We start from the raw sequence: 9,066 nt of genomic DNA on the forward strand, positions 1-9,066 counted from the left end.
CGAGTTGGCTGCTGCTGTGGCTTTCTTTTTTTAAAAAAAAAAGGTAGGTTCCGTTCTTCCATGGTGAGGAATAGGCAGGGAGGTTCCGTTTTTGCCAGCTGGGGAATGCTTATAGGCAAGGCCTTATCCCTGGTGGTGCATGTAACGTTAGACCACGTTTCAGCATTCAGTCAGTCAGTGGCTGACAAACGAGCTCCATGCAAGTTTACATTAAACAGACACATTTCTTTCTTTACTGTATTGACTGCGGTCTGTAATCGAGCGGTTGAACTGTTTCTGTGTCCATGCATTGAATAAAGCAATACATCCTTGTAAAGTAGACGTCCGTTCGTTGGAGTTCTTTGCTCCCCGAGTGTTGCTCCATCTCTAAACGTTGGCCTGGATCTTCATGGACGAATACTGCCCATCCCACGTGGAGCGTGTATCTCAGCCCGCGTGGAGTGCTGCAGTCCAATGAGGTATTCCGTGCTACATAGCAAGCCTTGGGCCTGTGTGATTGGGGGTCCGCTGCTGTCTGTCCACTCTGAAGCGCGCATCCGGGGCCGGCCGCTTTTCGACTACCAGCGACTGCAGGTCACACACACAGGCTGGTTGGAATGGCCTAGCATTATCCTGATCCGGAGGTGTAACTTGAAGCTGCGGGGCCCCAGTACAAAGTCTGGAACTGGGCCCCCAAACTATAAAGCTTCATTGATAGCATTGGTTTACAATGTGGGGAAGAGAGACTTTATGGGCCCCCTAGGGCTCCGGGCCCCCTGCACATACACCCATGACCCGAATACGTGGAGCATACAGACGCAGGCTGCCAGGATACGCTGTGCCTGCCCGATGTTTCCAACTTGGCTATTAGCGCAGCGGTAGGTACGAACTATAGAGTGCGGCTGCCATATGAACTGGTGTGTGTGTTGTTTTGCTTCCAGTTGTACCTGTGCTGTGCACACTCTGGCAGACGCAGCTGCTCAGTGGATACAATGTTGCGAGCAGACGGGCTGAGTGTCAATCAAAGTGCTTGGGTGGTGGTGGTGGTAGCAGCAGCCGCCGCCACAGCTGCGCTGCACCTCTTGCTCGTCGGTGTTGTTTTTCTGCTTTTGGAAACGGTTGTAGGAAAGGGGGTGCACCGGTCCTGGAGGTACTGCAATACCAGGTCAATGCGTGGAGTGGACAGAGCAAGCTCTTTTTCCAGCTCCCTGTTCTAAAAATCCATTTAATATATGGTCCCCAGATAGGGGACGTATCAGATATTAAACTGATAAGAACAGATTTTTTTTTAAGTTGACAAGCCCTCCATATGGGGGGCGTTTTTATTTGTACAACACATATTTACATAGACGTTTTGTCAATTGTTAAAAACAGTACATTAAAACATATTAAACAACACATTAAAACATACCATTTAAAACATTCGTCTACATAAAATACATGTTAAAAATACAGAACAAGATAATATCACATAAAAGGGCCCTTGGTGGCATCATATTATGGAGCTCCATTCTGATAAAAGCCATTTTCTCGCTAAAATTGGGAAATTTTTCTTATCCACTAAAAAGTACTGGTGCATCTCATTAAGAGTAATGGCTAAAATGTCCTTCACAGTTAAAATTTCATGTTTAAAAACTAAAATATTTCTGGATTTCCATAGAGCTGCTTTGACCGAATTGACCATCTTCCATGCCATAATTTTCTGAGTCCGTGTGGGGCATTCCAGGCATCCATACAGGACGGCATCCAATGTTAGTCTCTTAAGTCCTGTTATCTTAATCAGTAGCGGCAATATCTTAGTCCATACTCTTTTTGTAATGTAGCAGGTCCACATCAGGTGGGTCGTCGTCTCTTCTCCTGCACATCCTGGTCTTGGGCACGCGGCAGTGTTGGTCAAACCTCTACGATGCTGGAATGCCCGGCACGGAAGACAGTCATGGACGCAGCTCCAGGCCAGATCTTTCTGTGAATTAAAAATATAATAATTAACCATTGTCCAAGTTTCCTTGCTTTGTCTTTCGTTAAAATTACTTACTTGAACATAAAAACCACTTTTCTTAATATCCTTTAAAATGACTTTACTATTCATTAAAACTTGTGGGCTTTTGCCAGTAAAATCATATAAAATCGCTATTTTCTCTAAAATCTTGTATTCTCCGGGCAGATTAAAAGAGTAAGGGGAATTTAAAACCGTCTTGAACCAATTGTTCCTCCTCATAAAATAGCCTGTGTTATACCGGATAAAATAGGACCAATAGTGGTTTTTAAAAAGAGCACCAATACATAAACTAAAATACTTTGTATATAAAAAGGCTTTAAAATCAGGGAAATCTTTTCCGCCCATCTCCTTCGGCTTCATCACGATTTCCCTGCTTAGTTTCTCCATCTTGGAGCTCCATAAAAATGTGAAGCATGCTTTAACAATTTTATTAAAAACTCTGCCAGGAGGGGGAAACACTAAACTCAGGTACAATAAAATAGGTAAAATCACAGATTTGGTGATTAAAACCTTCCCCTCCATGGTCAGCTGCCGCATGCTCCACATACAGATTTTCTTGTTTATCTTTTGTGCCACCAAGTCCCAGCTGTTAAGACCTCTGTTATCCTCGTTGAAGGAGACTCCTAAAATCTGCACCGAGTCGGACACAGGAATGGGGACATCTGGCAAGGGCAGGTCCCCGATGTTTAAAACACTACTTTTGTTAAAATTGACTTTAAAACCCGAGGCGCAGCAATAAAACTCAATTTGTCTAATAGCCTTCTGGATCGACAGGGTGTCCCTTCCGAGGATTGCCACATCGTCCATGTACCCCACTACTTTAGCCTCGATCCCCCCGCCGCCGGGCAGGGGGATCCCACGGATCTGCTTGTCCCGCCGTATGGTGCATAAAAGAGGCTCTAGGGCGCATATAAAAAGTAGTGGGGACAAGGGACACCCCTGCTTCACCCCGGAGTTTAAAAGCACTTCCTGTGTCCTAAAACCGTTGACTAAAATTCTACTCGTGCAGTTGTTGTAAAACGCTTTTAAAGACAATAAAAAACCTTCCGGTATACCCATTCTCTCTAAAACCTTAAAAAGATAAAAATGCGACACGCGGTCAAAGGCTTTTTCAAAGTCGATAGTTAAAATTGCCATTTTTCCGCTTCTTGATTTTGTGTCGCTAATACAATCTTTGATCAGGTTAAGATTCTCCCATATTGCCCTCCCGGGCACCCCACAGACCTGGTTGGGGTGTACAACTGTGCTTATTACGGTCTTGAGGCGGTTTGCACATATTTTGGCCATTATTTTGTAGTCACTGTTCAGAAGGGTGATCGGTCTCCAGTTCTTGATGTCCGTCTTGTCTCCTTTCTTGTATAAAAGAGACACGTCACCCTTCTTCCAGGACCCCGGGAGGGCTTTAGACATAAAAACCTCAGTAAAAAGGGAGAAAAGGTCATCCTTAAAAATACCAAAAAAGGTGACATAAAACTCTATGGGTATACCATCGGGCCCAGGCACCTTACCTGGTTTAAAACTTTTAATAGTGTCTAAAATCTCCTGTTCTGTGATGTCCCTTAGTAAAATCTCACGAGAACCAGGATCTAAAACGTCAGTGATCTCCTTCAACGAGTCATTCATAAAATCAATGTCAACAGGTTTAGTATTAAAAAGATCCGCATAAAAACCATACACTTTCTTTAAAATACCCTGTATGTCCTTGGTGCCATCGAGATCATCGAGGACTGTCCGCTTGTCTCTTATCTTCTTGAAGAAGTACCTGGAGCAGGTCTCGTTCTCCTCCAGGTGTTGCACTTTCGAACGGAAGATTATCTCCTTTCCCCTCTGCTCCAGGCACCGGGCGATCTCTTTCTTCACCTCGATGATCTCGTGGTCCACCTCTATGTCATGTTCTCTGAACTTATACAGGGTCTGCAGACGAGTATTCAGATTAGAATAAAATGTGCGTTTTGCTTTTGCTTTAGCGATCCCAACCTTAATAAAAAATGTTTTTATTTTCAGTTTCATCTTCTCCCACCATTGGCTGGTGGGAGTGTTGGGATCTTTTACTCGCCTGCAGTCTTTATAAAAAGTGATAAAATCAGATAAAACCTGCGGATCTTCTAAAAGGGACACGTTAAACTTCCAGGCATTCTTACCGGATTTTCTCTTTAAAACTGAATCAACTTTAAAATATAAAAGCTTATGATCCGAGAAAACATTGGTAAAAAGGTCACATCTAAAAGGCAGTACTTGGTAAGAGCAGAACATAAAATCGATCCTGGAGCTGCACAGTCTGTTGCTCCAGGTAACGCCGGCTTCCTCTGATGCGTTGGGGTTGCATTTTTTGTAAGCATCAGTGAGCTTGGCGTCTGAGATGATGTTTTTTAGCAAGGCTGAGGTTTTGTCATAATTTCTGCTCACTGAGCTTGAAAGCCGGCGTTCCCCCTTTAAAATACAATTAAAATCTCCCGCTAAAATCAGAGGATCTGAATCGTTTAAAAAAAGGGGTAAAATCTCTAACATTTCTGCTCGGGTGTTCTTATCGGTTGCACCATAAAAATTTAAAAACTGCCACTTTACTCCGTTAATAAAAGCTTTGACCAATAAAATTCTGCCTGGTAAAATTTCGTTAATAACATCAATTAAAACGTTTCCTTTAAAAAGAATGGCGACCCCCGCCGATCTGGTCTCGTTAGAGCCGGACCAGACCGACGGTCCATGTACCCAGTCCTCTTGGTATTTTTTGTACTGGGCTCTATGCGGGATCCCGCACTCCTGCAGGAAAAAGACGGAGGCAGCGAAAATCGTCAGGTAGTTGAAGAGGGCGACCCTCCTCACGTGGCTCTCGATACTTCTGACGTTAAACGTGAGTCCCGATAGAGCAGCCATGGGGGACTAGGAAATGTGTGGGTCTCTGCTCAGAAGTCCCCGGGCAAGCCAAAGACCTCGCTGACACTCTCACACCCCCCCGCATCCGAGTCCATCGTAAATGTCGATGCTGGAGAGGAACCTACCTCGCTTAGTGGACCCCCTACGGTGCCCGAGAGAGGGATTTGCGTAAAGTCCCATACCGATTCTATTTCTACTGGGAACTCCAAGGGGGCTGGCAGGCCAGCTCCCGTGCTCATATCTGACCCCTCCGCCGGGGTGGGTACTCGGCTCTCGCATGTATCTCTGCCCTCGGAGGTGGCACCCCGCGCCCCCTCCTGGCAGGGAGGGGGAGGGGCCTTCTGGGCTGACACCGCAGGGGGTACTTCCCCAGGGTCCTCCAACTGAGTCGGAATCTCCGGGGTTCCCCCCTGCACCACCTCCGAATAGAGCCTGCCTCCCGAGCCTTTCCGCCTTTTCTGTGTTGCTGCCGCCGTGCCCCCTGGGTCCTCCACCTCAGGCACCGCTTGAGCGGGCATCTTGGGAGGGCCTGGACCGGCTTCCCCGGCTCTACCACCTCCACCGGTTTCCCGGGAGGGAGAGCCTGTCCGCCGGTCACTCACCCTCCTCTTTATGCTCCGCTGTTCCTTACCGGTCTGGGGGGGTCCACTAGAGACCTCCATCTCCTCAGGTTCCTCTCCCTGGGGGGGTGCTGCTTGGTCATCTGGCTGCCCTGGCTGCTCCTTCGGTCCGGGTCGCCCTTGCTGCTCCGTCTTCTGTGCTCTGTGGGGGCAAAACGTGTAGAGGTGACCAACACTGCCGCAGAAATAACAACCTTTGCCTTTTTTGCACTCGCTTGTCTCGTGATCAGTGCCCCCACATTTCTTACAAGTACTCGCACAGTTTTCTTTTTGGTGACCGTATGTTGAACAAACCCTGCAGAAGTCGGGCATTCCCGCAAAGTACAGGTCGCCATTCACTTTGCCCAATTTAAAACGCGCGGGCGGTAAGATCACTCCCCCCGGCCAACTGGGGTCACTTATACACGTGGCCTGGAAACGCCACTTCGAGGTCCAGATGCCAAACTCGTTCATAATTTTTCCCATACATCTGACGGATTTAAAATATCGTGATAGGAAAGCCTCAACCTCTTTCACGTCAATGTAAGGAGAGTACATCTTAATCACCACGAGTTTAGTTATGTCGAGGACGTGCTCGACCAGCAAGACACCCGCAAGCTTCGGATCTTTCTTCTCTGGGATGGCCGCCACCAGATCTCGAAATATGCCAGTTTCAGTTAGGGTAACGTCGTAGATCCGTCGCTTGGGGTAGTCTTGGATCGCTAGAATCTCTCTCTTTTGCACATTAAATACTCCTTGTAGCACGTCCTCAACCACATACCTCAGGCCACGTGTATCCGCACTATTCGTAAAAGAGACACGTACTGTGTTCTTAATCCGCGCATATGCCGGTATTTCTTGTGGGCTTTCGCCCATGTTTGTAGAAGGGAAGTCACAAAACCGCTTTGTGACTCAACAATAGTAGCGCCCTCCTCTGGCCCGGAGACCAGAAGAGGCAGGGGGATCGCAACCCGTTTACCCTGGGACTAATCCCTCTCCCCGATAGCAGCAGGCGGGTGAAGCCCACCGGAGTGGGCGATCCCGCCAGGCAGAGGAGAGGGGTACCCGAGTTACCTTCTGACTAAGACCGCCTGTACCAGGTACACTTGATCTTAGCCAAAAGGCCGAGAAGCGATAACCCGAAATGGGTTTCACCTGTAGCCCGGTCCGCCCAACTCCACTTCTAAGGCTTGAGGCAACACGCTCAGCCAGCACTCTGGGCGCACCCACAATGCACCCAGGCAGCGGGGAGAGCTTGTAAAACTTTACATAGCCCCGCCCCACGCCTTCTCAACCGCGCCCAGCCTCACACCCTCAGTCCTTCCTCTTGCACCGAGCTCACGCATCCTAGGCTTGCAGAGCCTGCTGCTGCAGGACTCGTCAGCTCCCTACAAACGAGGGTTAAGCCGGCGATGACACTAGAAGCAAGCACTAGTTTGTCTCTGAAGGTGCGTCGGCCGGTCGGTTGGAGGGATCTCTTCGGCCAGCCGCATTTCGAGTAGGGACGGATGGAAACTTTTTACCTAAAATAAGGGAAATTGGCTTCGGCCCCATAGGGCTTTATTGCCTTCCCCTGGGCCAGCATTAGTAGACCCTAGTAAGGAGAATATTAGAGCGGCATGGTCATCCGAAGAACTTAAAAACATACAGCAGGCCTTTTTTTCCCGCCATACATACATACATACATACATACATACATAACTACAGATTTTATATTTTTTTTACATATATACATTATATATATATATACACACACTATATATATATATATATATATATATATATATATATACACACACACACACACACTTATATACACACACACATACACACACAAACAATCTTAAATCTATCTTTAATCTATATCTACAAAATCTGTAATTTAGAAATAATCCATATCTATATTCTACATAATTAATAAAGATAGATAGATAGATAGATAGATAGATAGATAGACTCACATACATGCATACATACATACATACATACTGTATGCAATTGAGCCAGGTGTTTGGAAGGCTGATGATGTCACTCCTTTGTGATGTCATCAATTTAGAAGCATTAATACCGGGCTTGGCAGCCATTTCAGTCAGTCTCTGCTGCAGCTGGGAGACGGGAGATGGTCTTTATTTCCACCAAGAAGCTGCAGAACTACCGGTAACTGCATCATTTTTATTTTATTCAATATAGGTTTTATTGGTTTCATGGAGGGGGGGAAACTTTTGCCTTATCTCAAAGCAATGTAAAATTAACTTTGACAATGAAACTTAATAAATCAATTTCGAGTTGAACTATATCATGTTTGTCTGTGATATTTTATAAGGTCTACAAACAGGGGAATGAGGGGAGGGTAAGGGGGGGAGTGGTAAGGGATGGTAGGTATCTATGACACGGGAGAAAGAGAAAATAAAACAAAAAGGGGGGGGGGGCGGGCTCCGGGATTGTTGTTTCTCTTTACGATTGTGGTTTAAACGTGTTACTCACATGTCCCTGTCTGTAACCACCTAGTAAATAGGGGTGAGCTCCGGGCATCTATCCATATCGCCCAGGTGTGATACAATTTATCATAGCCTGACGGCTCATCTTGAAGCCTCATTCTCTCCCTACGCTCTATTTCGTGGATCAATGTTATTTTTAGTGGAGTGCATTTTTTATGCAGCACACAAGGGGGAGACAGCGGCCTACCAAAATCGAGTTGGCTGCTGCTGTGGCTTTCTTTTTTTAAAAAAAAAAGGTAGGTTCCGTTCTTCCATGGTGAGGAATAGGCAGGGAGGTTCCGTTTTTGCCAGCTGGGGAATGCTTATAGGCAAGGCCTTATCCCTGGTGGTGCATGTAACGTTAGACCACGTTTCAGCATTCAGTCAGTCAGTGGCTGACAAACGAGCTCCATGCAAGTTTACATTAAACAGACACATTTCTTTCTTTACTGTATTGACTGCGGTCTGTAATCGAGCGGTTGAACTGTTTCTGTGTCCATGCATTGAATAAAGCAATACATCCTTGTAAAGTAGACGTCCGTTCGTTGGAGTTCTTTGCTCCCCGAGTGTTGCTCCATCTCTAAACGTTGGCCTGGATCTTCATGGACGAATACTGCCCATCCCACGTGGAGCGTGTATCTCAGCCCGCGTGGAGTGCTGCAGTCCAATGAGGTATTCCGTGCTACATAGCAAGCCTTGGGCCTGTGTGATTGGGGGTCCGCTGCTGTCTGTCCACTCTGAAGCGCGCATCCGGGGCCGGCCGCTTTTCGACTACCAGCGACTGCAGGTCACACACACAGGCTGGTTGGAATGGCCTAGCATTATCCTGATCCGGAGGTGTAACTTGAAGCTGCGGGGCCCCAGTACAAAGTCTGGAACTGGGCCCCCAAACTATAAAGCTTCATTGATAGCATTGGTTTACAATGTGGGGAAGAGAGACTTTATGGGCCCCCTAGGGCTCCGGGCCCCCTGCACATACACCCATGACCCGAATACGTGGAGCATACAGACGCAGGCTGCCAGGATACGCTGTGCCTGCCCGATGTTTCCAACTTGGCTATTAGCGCAGCGGTAGGTACGAACTATAGAGTGCGGCTGCCATATGAACTGGTGTGTGTGTTGTTTTGCTTCCAGTTGT

At 47.0% G+C, this 9,066-nt stretch overlaps 1 pseudogene; it reads right to left on the reverse strand.

The window, feature by feature from the left end:
* Positions 1 to 1,107: 1,107 nt before the first annotated feature.
* Positions 1,108 to 1,284, reverse strand: LOC136574083 (U2 spliceosomal RNA; annotated as a pseudogene).
* Positions 1,285 to 9,066: the final 7,782 nt, after the last annotated feature.

The sequence above is a fragment of the Eleutherodactylus coqui genome, chromosome 7 (genome assembly GCF_035609145.1).
Source record: "Eleutherodactylus coqui strain aEleCoq1 chromosome 7, aEleCoq1.hap1, whole genome shotgun sequence".
Classification (NCBI taxonomy): Eukaryota; Metazoa; Chordata; class Amphibia; order Anura; family Eleutherodactylidae; genus Eleutherodactylus; species Eleutherodactylus coqui.